The sequence below is a fragment of the Pogona vitticeps genome, chromosome 4 (genome assembly GCF_051106095.1).
Source record: "Pogona vitticeps strain Pit_001003342236 chromosome 4, PviZW2.1, whole genome shotgun sequence".
Lineage (NCBI taxonomy): Eukaryota > Metazoa > Chordata > Lepidosauria > Squamata > Agamidae > Pogona > Pogona vitticeps.
The window spans coordinates 118,669,701-118,690,289 of record NC_135786.1 but is presented as its reverse complement, the minus strand read 5'-3'; the positions used below and the strand labels follow the sequence as shown (position 1 = coordinate 118,690,289).

General features: G+C 42.1%; 1 protein-coding gene and 1 pseudogene across 11 annotated transcripts in view; both read left to right on the top strand.

Annotated features, from left to right (window-relative positions):
- Nucleotides 1-20,589, top strand: part of RASAL2 (RAS protein activator like 2) — a 566,253-nt gene that overhangs the window by 270,930 nt on the left and 274,734 nt on the right. The window lies entirely within an intron of this gene.
- LOC140707163 (U1 spliceosomal RNA) lies at nucleotides 4,479-4,631 on the top strand (annotated as a pseudogene).

Sequence of the window (20,589 nt, the reverse complement as noted above, 5' to 3'; positions counted from 1 at the left end):
ATCTGTTCTTCACCGCCACTGTGTATTCATAAGGGATTTGGTTTAGATTATACCTGAGTAGCCCAGTAGTTTTTCCTACTTTCTTCAGTTGAAGCTTGAATTTTGCTGTAAGAAGCTGATGATCAGAGCCACAATCAGCTCCAGGTCTTGTTTTTGGTGATTGTGTAGAGCTTTTCCATCTTTGGCTGCAGAGAACATAATCAATCTGATTTCGGTATTGCCCATCTTGTGATTTCCATGTGTAGAATTGCCTCTTGTGTTATTGGAAAAGAGTGTTTGTGATGACTAGTTTGTTCTCTTGACAAAACTCTTATTAGTCCTTGCCCTGCTTTGTTTTGAACGCCAAGGCTGAGATTGCCTGTTGTTCCTTTTATCTCTTGACTCCCTATTTTAGCATTCTAGTCCCCTATCATGAGAAGAACATCTTTCTTTGGTGTCAGTTCTAGAAGCCTCTGCAGCATTGTTAGTTAATTCATAAACTCGGATTACTGTGATGTTGAAATTCCTGCCTTGGATTTGTATTGAAATCATTCTATCATTTTTTAGATTCTATCCCAGTACAGCTTTTCGAACTCTTTTTTTGGCTATCAGGGCTACTCCATTTCTTCTATGGGATTCTTGCCCACAATAGTAGATATAATAATTGTCTGAACTGAATTCTCCCATTCCTGTCCATTTTAGTTCACTGATGCCCAGGATGTCAATGTTTATTCTTGCCATATGATGTTTAACCACTTCCAGCTTACCAAGGTTCATAGTTCCACATTCCAGGTTCATATGCAGTATTTTTCTTTGCAGCATCGGACTTTCCTTTAACTTCCAGGCGTGTCCGCAGCTGAGCGTCCTTTCAGCTTTGGTCCATCCACTTCATTAGCTCTGGAGCTACTTGTATTTGTCCTCTGCTCTTCCTCATTAGCATGTTGGACACCTTCCGACCTGAGTGGCTCATCTTCCAGCATCATATCTTTTGTTTCTGTTCATGGGGTTTTCTTGGCAACATTACTGGAGTGGCTTGCCAGTTCCTGCTCCAGGTGGATCGCGTTTAGTCAGAACTCTCCACTATGACCTGTCCGTCTTGGGTGTCCCTGCACAGCATAGCCCATAGCTTCTCTGAATTACTCAAGCCCCTTCTCCACGACAAGGCAGTGATCCATGAAGGGGTGGTGGAGGAATATAAATGCAGCTAATTACAGTAAGGTCCCCAGATCTGTGGGATCAGTATCCACAGTTTTAGTTATCCACAGTTTACCACAGCCCTATTTACAAAATGCAAGGAGGTAGGTCTTGTGGCCTTTGTTATGCCTCCTTGTATTTTGTACACAGAGATCACTACTGTCTGCAGCATCAAGCATTTGCAGTACATCATAGAATGGATTCTCTGCTGATACAGGGGTCCTACAGTATGTGAAATAATTGTTCACTCCTGTTACCTGTTGGATTAGGAACAATTGGAGAAGGTGAGTGCTCTCCTAGTGCCTGTTCTGTTGTGCTACCTCATGACCAATGAAGTCATTATGACTCAGAACACTAAGGCAGATGAGGCACTTGCTTCACATTTCTTCTTGAGGAGCAGTTCTCCTTGAGGGTACTAATAATGGCACAGTGTGTGCCCTGCTGATCATTGCCGGTGTGCCAATTACAGCACAGCAGAAGAGAAACATAGCTCATTCCAGCAAGCCTGCAGTTTCCTTACCCTCTGAAAAGTGCAGGCAAGGACAAGAAAAGCAGAGCTGAATGGATGGCTAAGATAACATCTTCCACCCTTAATTTGCTTATTCAGCGTAATCCAGCTAGTCCAACTTGTGGTGTGTTAGTGAACTTCGGGTCTGAAAACGAAAGAAAGGAGGCATTTTAAAGAGTTATGCATAATTTTGGAGAAACATATTGAGGATCTGGTGGATAATAGGGTTTTCAGATGATGCACAAGGAAATGTGATAGAGGTGACCAGACAGTGCAACAGTAGGCCTTGCAGAATAAGGAATGTGACTTATTAAACTAATCTGCAAATAGGCAATTCTGTTTCAATTTTTTAAGCATTTCTTTTTTCTAAGAGGTAAAACATACTCAGTCATTGGAGGGGGTTTTCTGTGGGTTTTTACAATTTAGGAACAAAGGCATATACAAAAGTAATTTAAGGAGAGATTTTGAATTTTATTTGGTCACCTTTTCCAAATGACTTTCCATGATGCATGCAAAACTGTTAAGAATCTTTTCCCAAAACTCTGGGTTGCAAAGCTGTTTTGACTAGCTGGCATTCACAGCTGATTATGATTGAGGAAAGGCTATTCCCATTTTAGATTTTACATTATCTGTGGTCAGAAGAATTTGTCACATAAAGCAAGCCAACTGCTTGAGATGTGACTTTAAACATGTTTAGATGGATAGCAGTTTTTCAGACCATGAGAAATACAGTGGTGCCTTAAGTTACGAACCTAATTGGTTCCAGAGGATGGTCGTAACTCAAGTTGGTCGTAACTCAAAGGTCCATTTCCCATAGGAATACATTGAAACGTGACTAATTCGTTCTGGCTGGGAAAAAACCCACCGAAAAACAAAAAACACTGCAAGACCCATCAGAAACGTGTTTAATCCGTTCCGCCAGAACACACACACACACACACACACACACACACACACACACACACACACACACACACACACACACACACACACACACACAGTGCAAGACCCATTGGAAATGCAATTAATCCATTCTGGCCAGAAAAAAACACACCAAAAACCCCCCTTTAAGGCCCATCACAGCACAAAAACATAACCCTGCCAGCCCAAACCCACGCTGCAGCTCTTTACTCACTCAGTGTCAGCTTATCTATTCTCCTAGAAGAAACAGACAGCTTGGAATAGAGAGGTTCCAGGTCTGGTTGACCCCTATTTAAGTTGAGATGAGTCCCAGTCTCAACCAGGCTGTCCCACCAGCACCTTTTCCCAAATCTATTGCCAACTAAAAATCATTGAGAAACCAAAATATAATCATGAGCCTCAGAGTCACTAAGATCTCTCAGTACTCAAGAAAATACTGGACTCAAGGTAGCTAGTTCCTCCACTCTCTAATCATTTTTTCAGATGAGGAGGCCCAAAATGTCTCTGCACTGTTCACTGTTTCCATACTCCTTAGCATATTTTACTACCTCTAGTTTAAAAGGAATGCTATATGCTAGCCTTTTCTGTTTTGCACTGGTAGAATGAGTTCCCATACTCTGCAAGAAAAATGTGCCCCTTATTCATCACCACATATACTGCCTGATTCCTTTTACAAATATAATCTCAAAGCAGCACAGAATCATAGAATAATGGAGTTGGAAGGGGCCTATAAGGCCATCAATTCCAACCCCTGGTTCAATGCAGGAATCCAAATCAGAGCAGATCTGACAGATGGTTGTTCAATTTTAGAGACTACAATAGGATAAAATACAGTAGCTGGGAATCACAATGAAAAGATAAAATCTACCAGCAATATTGTAGAACAACAATGATTAAGAAAAACCAATAAAAACAGGGGGAGCGACACCATGCAGCTTTTGTTAACACAAAAATACTACTAAAATTTCTATTTCCAGTTGTGTGTGTGTACATGTGAAATGCTATTTATGAAATGTTGGGTTCTTAAACCAATTTTCAAGATTTCAAAGCCTTACTTGAACATATTCAGATCTGTGATTCAGATCTGCCCTCTGCAATTCAAATTGCCTTGCTCCATAAAAACTGGACTCAGCTAATGTGGCAAGCTAATACACCAAATAAAACCTGTAGCCCTAGTGGTAATATATTAAGGAAAGGAGTGTTAGGTCCCTTTTTGGTTTCCCTTTTGAACTTTATTCTGCATGTGCTCAGTGCCTTTTTAATCATTCTGTGCTTCAGAATGAAATTTGGCTAACAATACACATTAGCCTCCCCCCCGGTCCCTTAATGTTTTAAATATCTGCAAAATTACTTCTGTTTAGGCCTAATTAATGATGAAGTGATGCAGCTTCCTGCAAAGCTCTGAACTACAGAGAGCTATTCTAGCAGGCTCTCAGTAGTAACTTTATCTTCCCCTCACCATTCTCAGGCCTGTTTAAGTTACTGCCAATTTTAGAAGCTTTTGTTTCTGTCCTCTCTCCCTCTCCCTCTCTCTCTCTGCTTCTCAAAATGTCTGGCTAGTCACATGGTCTAACTTCTCTGCAGAAGGTGAAGGGAAAGAGACTCCTCCTTCCTGCTTTGCTTCTCCAATAGAGAAGCCTACTGGGTGATGCAAGCAGGCAGATATGCTAATATCTGTGCACTGGAGGATTGTGGGAGGAACATCTAGCCCCTGATGGGGGTCCTGTGGGGCACCCCAAAACACTGAGTAGCTCTCCTGGCCTCTTTCAGGACTGGGGCTGTGCAGCACTGTTCTGATCAGGAGGTACAGCCGGCGGTCACCATGCCTTTGGGGGATAGTGCACACAAAGGGCCAGGAGGCTTAGGGGCCATTCAAACTCAGACCTGGCAGGGGAGATACCATTGTTGTAAAAGTGGTTTTCCCAGGGTAAGGCTCATCTATTGCACTTTGGAAGAGCTGACCCTTGTGATTTCCCCAAATGTGGGAAAATCAACTGCCTAAGTGGGAGATTGTGTTTGTGGTTTCCCTTGGTCTTTCTAGAACCATTCTTTGGTCCTTTGCTATTTTCACTGCTTGCTGCCATAGGCCTGTTTGCCTTGCTGGTTTTCCAGGTGGGCTGCAGGAGGCAGATCCTAGAAAGCTAGCAGTGCAGTATGGTGAGGTCCAAACAGAAAGCAGTCTCTGCTGCCAGTTCAGAGGCCTCCCAGCATGGCAGTGGGAGGCTTTTGGGTGGTGGTGGCTGAACCCTGGGTTACTGCATTCACTCCATAAGACGCATGTACTTTCCCTCCCACCTTTTTGGAGAGAAAAAGTGCGTCTTACGGAGCGAAAAATTCGGTAGATAAGAACAAGGACTTCTGTGAAAGAAAACAGCATCTGGAAACTTCCATTAGAACACACAGACCAAGGATGGATTCTTTCTGGCTATTTCTATGATTACAAATCCCATTTAGAAATTACCTTATGGCTTCTATAACCCATATCATCACACTCAGAACAGGCATTTTATAAAACAGAAACCAGTACCAGGCATTCTGAAGCCTCCTCTGAACTCTCTAACTGCTGGTGTGAAAGAGCTACAGAGAAGCAGCCTCTTTGCCGACCAATGGTTAGCAGTTTAAATTCCCCACCTTTTTCCCAGCCTTTTTTCTGGTCGTGTCTCAAAGCTCCGGTCGCAAGTCAAAGCAAAATTTTATAGCCGGAGCTGGTAATAACTCGAATTGGTTGCAAGTCAAGATGTTCATAAGTTGAGGCACCACTATAGTTCTTTTTTTTTTCCCAAAACTCTTTGGTTTGGAGTCTTTGTGCATTTTTATAGCTGTAGTCATGTGAAAAAGAAAGTGCACCCTCTTTGAATTCTATGGTTTCATGTATCAGGACATGATAAAAATCATCTGGTCCTTAGCAGGTCTGAAAATTAGGTAAATACAGACTCAGATGAACAACACATGACATATTACACTGAGTCATGATTTATTTAACAAAAGTAAAGCCAAAATGGAGAAGCTAAACTAAGAACACCCTTACTGCTTCCATAGGCGTTAAGAGGCTAACTAGCAGCCAGGTGCTGCTAACCAAATGCCCTTGAGCAAACTGATCATCAGCAATTGTGACCACCTCTATAAAAGCTGAAGTTTTAGTAGGTTGCTGGTCTGCAGCATTCAAGTGTGTGTTAACACAATAAAAAGGTAAAGGTTCCCCTTGACAATTTTTGTCCAGTCGTGTCCGACTCTAGGGGGCAGCGCTCATCCCGCTCTTCAAGCCATAGAGCCAGCGTTTGTCCGAAGATAATCTTTCCGTGGTCACATGGCCAGTGTGATTTAGACACGGAACGCTGTTTACCTTCCGACCGAGATGGTACCTATTTATCTACTCGCATTTGCATGCTTTCGAACCGCTAGGTTGGCGGGAGCTGGGACAAGCGACAGGCGCTCACTCCGTCGCGTGGATTCGATCTTACAACTGCTTGGTCTTCTGACCCTGCAGCACAGGCTTCTGCGGTTTAGCCCACAGCGCCACCACGTCCCGTTAACACAATACTAAGAAGGAAACACATCAGCAGTGATAATAGAGAAGCAGTTGTTGTTGCCTAACAATTTGGGAAGGGTTCGAAGGCCATTTCCAAACAATTTAAAGTCCATCATTTTATAGTGAGGAAGATTATTCACAAGTGGAAAACATTCAGGACAGTTGCCAATTTTCCTCGCAGTGGACATCCAAGCCAATTCAATCCAAGGTCAGAGAAATTGCACAAAACACAGGAGTTCTCCTTCGTGGCCTCTGTGACTACACACTAATTGGTTAAGCTGCGCTCGAGCAGAGCATCTTCGGAAACTTTCACAGTTTTAAGCACTTAGTGCTGGGACCTCTCCTACACCACCTATATAACGCCGCCCCTGGCACTAGTGCCTCCGTTCTTTTTTTAACCGCCGCTGTAGCAGCAGCTTCGTTTGGAAAATCGCAAGTAAAAAACAATTCTATTCCTTTCCTTTCTTTGACCTTCCCTTGTTCTTTCTTCTGTAACAAGTTGTTTCTTCTGCCTCGGGGAAAAGTACTAGCTGGTATTAGCTGTTCTTTGTGAAGGCTTTACAAAGCTGGCTTCAGAACGTCAGGGCTTTTTCTCTTAAAGACATAAGGTCTCTCTTACCTTCTTAGCAAGGTTACCCCCAGGCTCAAGAGCAACAGCTTTCCACCTGTTTTCAGTCTTTCTCTTTCTATCAGAAGAAGAGGACAACATCTGAGCTTTGCCCTTGGTAGAAGAAAGAGCTGCCTACTGTAAGCTACCCCCGTCTCCAAGGAGATTTAGGGGTGCCGGAGACAGAGAGATTCCAGAGATTTAGTCAGTCCTTATGTGGCTAAGACGAGCCCAAACCTCAGCCAGGCCCCTCACTGATTCTCTATCATCAAGTCTATCCCCTTTGTTAAGAAAAGGCAAGAGACACAGACAATCCATGAGTTAACACTCAGATAAAATCTGGGTTCTATATGGTAGCAAAATATTCGTGGCCAATTAGTTAGGCTAGTTTGTACAAGAGACCAATGCATGCAATCTTATACATTATTGCTTTTATTAAGAAAAATAGTTCTAAACAGAATTCAGATTATAGCAAAATAATTCAGTAAGTAACATTTCCATGTCAAGTCAGACAGACCACCCCACAAACTCCAGCTAAGAAAAATAACACAAGAAAAACATACTAAGCTAGAATTATGCATAGGCGTTGTCTTTTTTGCGTATCCTGTGACTCCATAGTCCATAGTCCATCAGGAAAGATTAGATTCCAGTTGTATCCAAAAGTCCATGTTGGCAAAAAGGCTCCATTCAAAAGTTATAATCCATTTTGGGAAAACTGCATGTCTCTCTCTTCTCCTCTCCTCTCTTTCTCAGTCAAACTCCATTTTACAACTCTTTCCCCCTCCTTCTTCCTCCACAGGAAGACCAATTAGAAACAAGCCTTCTGATGTCTTGTCCCGCCTCAAGTTCTCATGAGAAATTCAGTTGTTATCTTGCAGGTGCAAGGATTTGTTATGACTACAAGGAATTCAGCTCTTCAGCTCATCTTAGCAACTAGATAAGACGGAGAACTATGCAGTTGAAAACAGCATGTAAAATTTCTTTCTACAGACACAGACATTTGATTCAATATGGATGCCATTAAGACAATCTTATGACTACAAAACCCATTCTAACAAACACAGAAATAGCTTAAAAAACAGAATCACTGGCAGCCATCCCTGCCTGCCAGTGATTCTCCTGACATGGGGTAAAAGCCTCTTTGTGAGGTTGGTGTTGAACAGCCCTCTTGCATCAAGGGGCTCATTCATACAGCTGTCAAGTCTGCAGTAGGTTGGGCACCTGTAGCCCCAGGGTTACCCTTGGAAGAAGAGAGGGGCTCCTGCAGTGCCAGCCACCATCCCCGCCTGTCAGTGATTCTCCTGACTGGAATAAAGCCTCTGTGGAGGTTGGCATGAAACAGCCCTCTTGCATCAAGGGGCTCGTTCATACAGTTTAGGAGCATCCCCACTAAGTTTTTCCTTCTGAAAAGCTCTAGGAAGTTACCCACTCTGTCCACTTCAGATCCCCTGACTAAAATATATTTGTCTGCTCTGGGAACCTTTCTGTTTTTAGGCATCACTGGATTAAATTCGATCCCACCACTGGTCACCACTTTGTTGCGATCCCCTCTGAAGCCCTATTTTCCTGGCCTTCACAAGTATCTCACTCTTCTTTCTTCTTCGCTGCCACCAGATATTAATGCTTTAATATCACTTAAGTATTGAGACCTGTGTGTTATCAAAGCATAAGTCTTTTATTTAACCAGGGAAGTTGATAATCAATAAATACTCATGGGGTAAATTACAGGCTGTAAATCACTTTTAATTGAATCAGTTAGGATATTACTTCAAAACTCTTTTAACCCTCTTCTTCAATCTACACTCTTACAGTTCTCTACATCACTCTTCTCTCACTTTTAAGCCACACACAGTCTCTCGCTCAGACTCCATCCACCTGTCTTTTTATCCTGCTCCCTCCCCCCTTGGCTCCGCCTTCCATTCACTCATTGGCTCCCGCTTCAATGTTCTGCGGTGATGGGCAGGTGAGATCAGCACTGTTCGCTACACACCTCCCCACTTAAAAAGTTGTTTCATGGGGTAAAACCTATGGTGGTTTACCCTCATGAACAACAAGGAGCTTTCATGTAAGACACCATCAAACTTTACAACATTACAATCAGACCTTACTGCCTTTGAACGTATGTAACATCTAAACAACTTTTATGATTTCTATACATTAAACATTACATTTCAATTACTAGTTTTAATTACATTACTCACCATTTCAAACAGATACACAGGTGCCTACTCAACAAAATCACTTAACATTTTTAATACTTACATACATTTTTTTCATTCAAACATACAGCTTATAACATTTAACTAACATTTTATAGTTTCAGCCTTTTTACCAAAGTCCATTTCCTTTGTCTTCAGTCTCTGGCGCTCCTTGAAAGATGTCTGCTGCAACAACATTTTGAGTCTCTTTTTTTCTCTTTTTTCGGTCAAAGTTTTGTGTCATTTGAGTTTCCCCTCAACAACCTGTTTTTGTCCTTTTCAAGAGTCCAGAATCGTAATCATGGTGGAGGGTTAGTGCATATACAAAACTGTCCTTCCCTCCTGCACGGCTTGAGTTGTGGTGAAGTTCATCTCCCTCCGCACTTTCCAGATACTCATGAACCACCGAAGGATGGGGTCTCTTGCCAGCTTGCAGCCTCCCTCTCTGGAATGTCCTCAGATGAAGGTTCCTGCAGTCATCTGCCTGGCTTGGCGTGGTTCCTGTTTTGAATCCTGCCCCCTCCGCTATGGTGAAGCCTCTCCAGCCGTTGGGAACTCTCTGCCCGCGGTCTGCCACTGGCGCAGTCTTCCATCTCTTTCTGCCATGTTATTTTAGCTGCTCTACAGTGTTTTACACCCCTTTCTGGAGTGGCTATCATGATGCTACTGGGTAAACCCTTACGGTAATACCCTAAGAGTTTGAGCCAAACTCTCAACCTTTTAGTATTTTGCACCACTGGCAGGGTAAGGCTACATTTCAAAGTACTTTGCTTATGATAGGTCACACCTCTGCCTTCCCAGTATCACCATTTATGTTTTCTTTTGGGGTTTTCTATTTTCATATATATTGGACAACCGTTCCTTTCTTGCCCCACAGTTTGATTAGATATGCTTGGCCTCTATAAGGTGTAACTGCTTGTGGGGGTGCATCTCCGGTTTCAAACTTGTGCACTACCCCTTTGGCTACCCTTGGTTTGTTAGAGAAAACCTGCTTCTACCTCATCAGCACGGCTCTCATTTCTCTTTGTTGTTCTGGGGAAAGTGAGGGACTGATTTGGACATCCTCTGGGTTGTATTCGGGTTCGCCCCTCCCAATAAGGTAACTCGTGTCTTTCGTTGTCTGCTTCCTTCATTGCCAGTAAGACAATGTTTTTCCTCCTATAGTAGGGCTTGATCATATTCACATGGGCCACCCTCCTGCCTGGCTCTCACTTCTCCTGTATAATGTAGTTTATCTCATTCATTTTGGAGGTTATTTTAAATGGTCCTGCCCAATTTATTTGTAATTTGTTCCCTTTGATGGGTCTCACCACAAGAGCTTCATCCCCAGGATTGAAAGTCCTCTCTCTGGCTTTCCTGTCATACCAGACCTTTTGTTTCTTTTGCTGCACCTGTAAATTCTTTGCAGCAATTTCAAGGTTTTCCTTCAAAGTGTTCATCAAGTTGTCAATGTATGTGATTGCAGATTCAGGATCTGCTTCCTCCCGATCCTCCCAACTTTGCCTGAGTAAGTCAAGTGGTCCTTGCACCTTTCGTCCAAACAATAATTCAAAAGGGCTGAACCTGGTGCTTTCTTGGGGCACATATCTATAGGCATATAGCAACTGGTGTAATTTATGATCCCAATCATTGGGATTCCCTGCGGTGTGCGATCATATGCATGAAGGTCCCATTGAATTTCTCCACTAGCCCATTGGTCTGAGGGTGATATGTGTTGGAGGTAATATGCTTAATATCACAGAGTTGCCATAACCTTTTCATCAGCTTGGACATGAAAGAGGTTCCTAAATCCATGACTATCTCAGAAGCAAACCCCATGCGACACATATAATTCAGCAGAACGTCAAAAACTGTCTGAGTCTCAATATTTCTCAGGGGAACTGCTTCGGGATAACGTGTTGCATAATCAACGATAGTCAGAATGAATTTGTTTCCCCTCTTGGTTAACTCTGGGCAACGATCCAACTATGTTTAAACCAATGCGTTGGAAAGGGTTCAAAATGATAGGTAAAGGACACAGCTTGGCTTTAGTTTTGTCATTGCTGTTTCCTTGCCTCTGACACATGTCACACCTCTGGCAAAATTCTTTTATCTGCTTCCCCATTTCAGGCCAGTAAAAGTTTTGGGCTATTCTTTGTTTAGTTTTTGTGATGCCCAAATGAGCCAAAAAGGTACCAGCATGCCCCTGCTCCACTGTCCCCACTCAATATTTGGGAGGAACAATTACTTGCTTGTGGTGAGTTTCCCCTCCCCTTCTGGGATTCACTAAGGTCTCCCTATACAAAAGGTCTTTAACAATGAGGAACATTTCTGGACTCTCGGGGGTAAACGGACCTTTGCCAACTTTCTTAAAACATTGATCCAGCGTGGGACCTGCTTTTTGTTCCCTTTTAAATGTACTTGCTTGGGGAATCTTAATAGGTGTTAAGTCAGCTGTTGAATTCTCTCATCCCACCAGCTCTGTATGAATGTCACATTTTTCCATTGCTGCTTCTTTCTGCTGGGAGCGAGTCTGCACTAAAACACTTTTAACATGCTCAGTGAGATCAATCCCAATTAAACAAGGCACAGGCAATTGATCAGCTATGCCTGTTATCCATGCTCCTTTCCACCATTGATATCTTATAGGTACCTCAGCCACTGGCAGGGTAATTATTTCTTTCTTTTTTATTTGAACGTATAAATCTACAAACTACAACAAAATACAGTATAAAAATTTAAAAAATACAAATTATCCCCCTCCCCCCTTTTGAGGACAGAGATTCCAACCTCCTTTACATCCCAAATTTTCCAAGTTTCCAGAAAGCATTGAAAAAACAACACATAAATCATTTTGCCCTAAGCTTTGACCTGTCTCTGGGCCCAAACATATATTAAATTCCAGCTTTGTTTTGCATAGTCCCTTGGTTGTTCTCTTAGTGCTTCTGAGAGTGTGTCTAGGTCTGCGATATCCAACAGCTTCTTCAGGAACTCCTCCGTCGTAGGTACATCTTCACTTTTCCATTTTTGGGCCCAGAGTAACCTAGCCACTACAAATATATACATCAAACAATATTTAATTTTCTTATGCAGGGTAATTATTTCTGAACCTATCCCCTTAACTGCCAGGCTTTCACCTTTCAATATGTACTCTGGAGGGATTTTGTCTGGATGGCATAAAGTAACTTGAGAGCAAGAATCTTTCAGAGCCATAAATTTAGTCTCATTTATATAAATGCTATCTCCAAAACTTTTAAAAAGCTCCTGGTTGGTTTCAATTAGATAGCAATGGGGGATCTCAGCTTCAGGCAGTTGATCTGTTTGCTGTTCATGACTCTTTGCCCTAGCTGCACTTGTATTAGGGGTTACTGTTTCAACCTTCTCTGAGGTAACTTTGTTTTGCTGCATGCAGTACACTGACTTAGGCTTGAGTACATTTTCTTTCTGTTGGCTCCTGTCTTTAGCCTTAGCACATTGCGAAATGAAATGGCCTTTCTCTCTGCATCCGAAACAAGATCTGAAGTTTTTCTGGTCTGAGATAAGGGTTTTATCTCCCTTCCCAGTTCTTGTATTTATGCTGGCCCAGTTCTGTGGGCTTGCCTGCAAAATGGCTTCCGCCTGCCTGTTCTTAAGGTAACCTCTGGGATTGTTTTTACTGTCATCCCAGGTTTTCCTTTCCTCTTTTACCTCAGAAAAACTTGGGTTTCATGTAAGTGAAATAAAATCTGCAACCCCTCCTGCTTCTTGAACATCTTTGGGCTTTTTATCCCTTACTAAGTACCTCAGGTCTCCAGGTAGAAGTGAATAGAATTGCTCTAGCCCCATGATGTTCTCAATAACTTGTACAGTTTCAATCCTTTCCTGCTGAAGCCATTTGTCAAGATATTTGGTCAAGTTTGCCCCTAGTTGAGAATAGGATTCTTCAGGGTTTTTTTTTTGTCAGGGCTCTGAACTTCCGCCTCAAATGCTCAGCATTGATGCCAAACCATGAGAATACCAACTTTTTAAATTCCTCAAAATCCCTCACTAAATCCAATGGCATCTGGGCGTATATACTTGCTAACTCGCCACTTATTTGGGACCTTATCACAATCATACTGTCACACACACCCAGTTCCCCTGTTTGTTCTTCCACACAGCCCAGGTTCACTTTCGGGTATGACATTTACTTTTCAACCCTTTTCACTGCCATCAGAGGATTTATTCCTCACTCTATCAAAAACGACTTTTAAATCTCAGTTATCCAATATAACAATGTTTATTTATGTGTTTATAAGTAAATCATATAAAGTGAAACATGGATGGTCTTATTTTATTCATTCAATAAACTGTGCTTTGATAACATTTATATTTGCTTATAAAGAAACATTTTAATCAATGTATTTATTCATTTCTTATCTTATTATCTCTCTATTACTCTTCTCTAACATATTTCTGTCCTAACTACCTAAACTGCCTCTATCCAACTGAAGTCCCTAAGTGAAGTCCCTAACTCTAATTGATCTTTTACTGATCTCCATTCTCCTCTTATATTTCTTTTGTTCCGCCTCTTCTGTTCAACCGTTGTTTGCTAAATCAGGGTTACATTGTGATGGACAGGAGTGGTTACTGACTGTCCGTCACACATACGTTCTGATCCCCTCACTTCAAAATCTTCACACGTGCGCTCAAACAGAATAATAGATTCAGGATCATCGCCCTTTCTAAATTTGGGGAATCTTTTAAGGTCTGCCTTAGACAAATGTCTTCCTTCAAAATTATTATCTCTCCTGGAGAGACCCATTAATTATTGTAGTGGCCCATTCAGTTGTTACCAGCCTGGCTGCTTTGATTAGCCAGGCTGGGCAAGGGTCGAGAGAAGAAGTGGTGGCCTGACAGCGATCAAGCGCCTTGTCTACCAAGTCTGATGTTACAGGCTGAAAGGAGTCGAGAATTACCGGGCAGGACGGAGCGCTGGACATCTCTGCTCGATCCATTGTATTTAAAAAAGGAGAGAGGTCACGGCGGATGGCCTCCACTTTAGATTTTAAAAATGCTGCAAATTGGTCAGGTGAGTTGCTAGTAGGAGGCCCTTCACCCTGGCCAATTCCGGATAGATCGCGAACTATACGGAAAACATATAGTCTTATTATAATCCGTCAGTTCCTTTCTCCAAATGCATCCATCTCCTTATTTGCTTCATCGCTTGTAGATCCTGACTATACCAGGGTCCTGGCTGAGCTCTGCTCCTGAGAGGGTGTTTGGGTGCGATCGTGTCAACTGCCCTAGTAGCGGCGGAGAGCCAACCATCAACCAGGGCTTCGACAGGAGTGCCGGACAGTGCCACTGGAATCCCTCTCATGGTGTCCTGGAATCTCATTGGATCCAGTAACCTTCGAGGGCGGACGATCAAAGTGGATCCCTGCTCCCTGCGGGGGGAAGCGCCATTGTGAGGTTACATTTTATCAGGTGATGGTCTGACCTTGACAAGGGGTCTGTCACGAGGTCAGTCACCATCAGACCACACTCACTACACTCGGTAGAAAAGACCAGATCAAGCTTATGGCCATCCATGTGTGTGGGGCCGTTGACATGTTGGGACAAGTTCAAGAAAGCCATGGTTTCCAAGAACTCAAGAGCTGGCCTGGATACCTCCACCTCCGCATGGATGTTGAAGTCACCTAGGACCAGAAGTCCCGGGGACTCCAACAGTGCCGCTGAGACGAATTCTGCCAGCTCCGGTAGGGAGGTGGCTGGGTCACGGGGAGCGCAGTAACCCAACAAAATCACAATACCATCCCTGGTCCCTATCCACACATGGAGAGCCTCCAGACCCGGCCTCACAACCGAGGAGCGCCTAGTAACCTCTAATGTAGACCTTGTCTAGAGGGGCAGGGTAGAAATTGAATAAATAAATAAATAAAATAAATAAATAAATAATGATTTTCTGTAAACAATGGCATTTCCCCCCGCCCCTCCAGTCTGCCCTGGTGCTGCACTGCATAACCCGGAGGGCAGGAAAGGGTCAAAGGGACCCCTCCTTCCCTACCCATCCAGGTCTCAGTTATACATGCCAGGTCTGCATCCTCATCCAGGATAAGATCTTGTATAAGCTGGGATTTATTAGATACAGACCTGGCGTTCAGGAGCACCACCTTCAGAGTGGAGGGCCAGCTGGACTGCCTACCTCGATTTTGGCAGTTGGTCACAGTGTCAGAACAGTGAACAGCCTTCAGACATCTATTCACTCTTCTTCTGACACGAGTAGGCACTGTGCCAACACCATACCTCCCTCTACCCGTTATCACACCAATATTGGACACCTCGCTGGGGAAACAGGCCCTCCTGTCCATGTCAAAAGGAGAAAAAAGGAGGGAGGGGGAGAAGAAAGAAGAAGAAAAAAACTATAATATAATAATGCAATAAACAGTAATACCAGATTAACATATAGTATCTAATAGTGACCTTAAAATAAAATAAAAACATAATATGTTAAATTAAGCAAAAGTTAAACCACCCCACATTACTTCTCAATTAGTCCTATTCCACCCCTCTGGCCTGTGCTTTAGGCCGTTCTGAAATTTAGGATGTAAAATTAAAGTTGCAGGTCTTGTAAAAATGCTTATTTCAGGATTTTCATCGGGGAGGAGAAGGAAGTAACAAAGGAAATAAGCAGAGACCAGCAATAAAGCTGGCGGTAACATTATTGTTACCCTTCTCTTCCCTCGGAGGGCAGTTATGATTCTTCTTCTTCTTCTTCTTCTTCTTCTTCCTCTTCCTCTTCCTCTTCCTCTTCCTCTTCCTCTTCTTCTTCTTCTTCTTCTTCTTCTTCTTCTTCTTCTTCTTCTTCTTCTTCTTCTTATTCTTATTCTTATTCTTATTCTTATTCTTATTCTTATTATTATTATTATTATTATTATTATTATTATTATTATTATTATTATTATTATTATTATTATTATTATTATTATTATTATTATTATTTATGCTGGGCTGCCAGCTCCAACCTCTTTAGTTCAAATGCCATCCATTCCTTTTTTTAGGGCTATCTTTTCCTTTTCTAGGGCCATCTTTTCTTGCTGCATTTCCTTGGTCATCTCTATTTCTCGCTGTCTTTCCTCAGCCGGAGCTTGATTTTCTAGCTGTTTTAGCTTGAATTCCCTTTCTTGTTCCTTCTCCAATTTCCATTTTCTGAATACTGTAGAGGCTCCATGCCTTGAAGTCTCCAATTTCCCTTCTGAGGTAATTCCTCCTTGAGCTCCTTCCCCCTCCTGATCTGAAACATCTGAACCCTCGTGAGGCAACTCTGTCACCTTCCCCCCGTGTGACCTTGGCCTCTGCTTTGTCCCCTCAGAGCTCTCTCCTTTGAGCTCAGGACAAGCTAGTCAACTGGTCCTTTTTCTACTTGAGGTAAACTTTTGCCAGAAATGGCTTCCTCAGAGCCTATTCCTATCTAAGCCTCCTGATCTGAGCTTAGGAGCGTCCCCACTAAGCTTTTCCCCCTATTTTCCTGGCCTTAACAAGGATTTTGATCTTCTTTCTTCTTCGCTGCTACCAGATATTAATGCTTTAATATCACTTAAGTATTGAGACATGTGTGTTATCAAAACATAAGTCTTTTATTTAACCAGGGAAGTTTATTATAAATACTCATGGGGTAAATTATGGCTGTAGATCACTTTTAATTGAATCAGTTAGGATTACTTCAAAGCTCTTTTAACCCTCTTCTTCAATCTACACTCTTACAGTTCTCTAACTCACTCTTCTCACTTTTAAGCCACATACAGTCTCTCTCTCTCTCTCTCTTAGACTCCATCCATCAGTCTTTTTATCCTGCTCCCTCCCCCTTGGCTCTGCCTTCCATTCAGTGTTCTGTGGTGATGGGCAAGTGAGGTCAGGGCTGTTCGCTACAACCACATTTGGTCAAAACCAAACAAACCATATCAGCACAAACACCTGATACCTACTGTCAAACGTAGTGGTGGAGGGGTGTTTATTTGGGCTTATTTTGAAGCCAAGGGAACTGCGCACTTTGCAGTCATTGAGTCAACCATAAGCTCTGTATATCAAAGTATTCTAGAGTCAAATGTGAGGCCATCTGTCCTTCAGCTCAAGCTTGGCTCAAATTGGGTCATGCAGCAGGACATTGATCGCAAGCACACCAGTAAATCTACAACAGAATGGCTGAAAAAGAAAAGAATCAAGGTATTGCAATGGCCCAGTCAAAGTCCAGACCTCAACCTGACTGAAACGCTGAGGCAGGACCTTATGAGAGCTGTGCATAAACAAATGCCCACAAACCTCAGTGAACTGAAGGAGATGTCAGAGCCTGATAAATTCATTCAGAAAATGGTTACTGCAAATTATTGCTGATAGTGGTGGTTCCACCAACTATTGAATCATAAGCTGTACTTAGTTTTTCACACATTACTTCTCCATTTCAGCTTTATTTTTGTAAAATACATCATGACTTTGTTTTTAACTAAACTGCTAAAGACACGATGGTTTTTATTATGTCCTGATATATAAAACCATATAATTCAAAGAAGGTGTACTTTGTATTCGCGAAGGCTTTCACGGCAACAAGTGACATATCCAATGAAACATATTCTGCTTTGGCTAACAATGTACATATTTTTCCATATATAAGACTATACTTTTGTCTAAAATCTTTAGACTAAAAATTCAGGGTCTTATACATGGACGTAAGCTGAGGAGAGAACAAAAACAAGTGGAGGGGAAACCAGAGATCAAAGCGATCCTGCAGCGATTTGATCACTTCCCCCCTACACTTGCTAAGCCCCACTTAGATTTCTTAATTTTGGATTAGAAAAGTGGGGGGGCGTCTTATACGCGGGGGGATCTTATACACAGAAAAATATGGCAACTTTACCATTACAGGTACTATCAAGAGATAAGCTTTCTCATCTCGGTCGAGGCGAGGAATTCTGCAAAGTAAAAGGTTGCATTAAGTTGATTGCTAATCTACTAAGGCAGCATTGTGTGTCTGACAGATTGGCTGGAATGTAGCTAAAAGTATGTTGACCACATGTAAAAAACCAGCCTGGAGGCAAGATGATATGAGCCCAATTATATGATATGTTGACAATGATATGTTGAGCTTTTGTTGTGGTAATACATTTGTCAGAAGAGCAGTTGACTACTCTGGCATAAGAAGTATTTTCATTGGTTGCTATAAAAGGAGTGTAAAGAGAAAAAGCTTCAATGGGTAGCGTTCTTGTTATTTCCCCCCCCCCCGAGAATTAGTGTATTTAACGACAGTAGCATTAAACCATTGACCTAACGAAGTATCATTAGCAACATCACAGGGTTCCTTACAGACAGGAATTAAGCAAGTTCCCAGTAGACCATGCATAGCATATGCCTCCTGCAGGCAAAAGTGAGAAACGTTCATGATTTCTGCCAGCATTTCCCACAAATTAAATTGTAGACGGGCATGCAAATCTTCTCGAGTCTCTGTGACACCTACTGGAACAGTTCCAAGAATGAGAATAACAGCATCAGGGAGTTAGCATTCAGCAGAGAAATTACAGCTGCTAGAAAAGTTTCAGGAGTCTCTGGGATCTGCTGATGACTTAGATTTTGTTGACATCTGCACTAAGTGACTTAAGCATTCCCCAAGTAACTTTGGGCTGAATGGTCTCAGGTTTGGCTGGGCGTTTGCGATGACGCACAGCCATCTGATTGTGCTCCAGAGTCATCACTGGGTTGAAATCTGGAATGGGGTTTTACAGGTTGCAATACATACTCATTCTTTCCACACTAAGGTCTCACACACCAAACTGGAATACACCAAGGACCTGTAGAAGTAAACACAGCAGCAGGTCTGCAACTCCATGTTAATAAAGAAGCTGGACCCTTCCATTTAGGGTCAGGAGGATGCTTATAAATCACCAACAGCCATTCCATAATATTCTCTACTGGCAACAGCTTGCGCTGACCTGCAGAGACAGTTAAATGATTTAGTGTAAACAATGCTATTGACACTAGATCTGTGAATGTGGTCCCTCTGTTTTTCCTTTGTTTTGCAAGGAGAAATTCAAAAGAGCCATGTGCTCTATTCATAACCTGTAAAGGGACATGAGGTGGATAGAAGGAAGGAACATGCATAAAATCCATTAGCCAGAGCTGGTTTGCATCAGTTTCTCGTGGCTTGACAGCATCAAAAGGAAAAAAGGTTTGTTTAGCAGTCTGGTGGAAAGAGGAATAACTTAATAGGATTAGAAAAAAAAGAATTCAAAAGACAAGGAGGAGAGTGTGTAGAATGTTTTTGTTCTGAGATAGCATCCTGGAATTCAGTATGGAATGGATTGTCTGTAAAAAAAAAGGCTGTGTCTTGACAGCAAGGGAGTTCTTTAAAGCCAGAAAAAAAATTAAAGCACATGTCAGAAATGCAGGCTGAAAAAGCAATGTGATTAGTCAGTGAGCCAAGCTTGGAGATAGGTAACAACACAGAAATTCCCAATCTGTGAATTGTTTAGTACGATGGCTTCTCTTTGTCACAAGGTCGCACTTAAAGTAAACATTTCAAGTGGAAGTGTTAAACAAATCAAGCCAATTTGCTAAAACAGTGACCTTGAGAGATTTGCCACTACAAAACACTCTAGGAGACGGCTGAACTTTGTGTGAGATAAGCAGCTGTACAGAATCACAAAAAGGAATGCAAGTTGCCATGCTACGTTTTAACTCTGTATTAGTTTGATTTATGGCATGTTTTGTAGCTTTTGTGAGGCGTATGTAGTCAGTAGGAAATTGATGCCCCTGGACTGCATTAAACAGGGGTTGTAATTCATGTGTTGAAAGGCTCATGAATGCACGAGCTGAATTGAAATTTTCAAGGGACTGTTGCAATTGCAGTGATATAAATTGTGATGGAGTTTGTAGTCCTAGTAAGAACATGGAACATGTAGTTTCCAGGAATTTGTTTGCCAAATAAACCTTTTGAGGTCTTGGTTTTACCTCCTCTGGAGCCATGTAGAAACCTTGTTCCTGTAAGCAAGTAGCCAGAGAATCAGAAATAGAAGCAGAGGGAGATTGACCTCCGACTAAAATTTGATTCATGAAATGATATGCAAGCAATCCAGGTTCTAAACGAAATTGCTGTAGGGCTAGATCCACAGAATCAGCATTCCACATTTCCTGTGGCATGACTAGTATCTTTGAGTAGAATGTGAAGAACCATCAGAATGGGAACTGTTGTACACAGGGACTGTAAAAGCAAATTTTCCCTGTCTTGTGATGCCAATGGAATAGTAAAAAAAAAAAACACAGTCTTTTAGATCCATTATCATCAATTCATGAATGAAATTTGAATTAGACAAACCACATTGCAAAGCACCCTTAGGTGGAATGCAGTTGTCAGTTTCCTAGTGGTTGGGTAGCATAACTGTCCAGTCAGTCTGTCTTTAGCATGAGACCTACAGTGTCTGTAGGCAGTGGTTTATGATGTGCTGTGTTCAAATCTTGATCTGTACTTTTAACAGCTGTTTTCAAATTGCAGAGAGAAAGAGGAAATAGATCAACCTCCTTAGCTGTGATTAATTTATGCTGAGTACTTTTAACAGTAGCTGGTTGGATTTCTTGAATTGGGGTACTGTTCATTTAATTCCCCTCATTTGTTCTATGAACTGCTGGAAGCTCCTCACTTGAATTCTCATGAACAACGTGTCCTTGG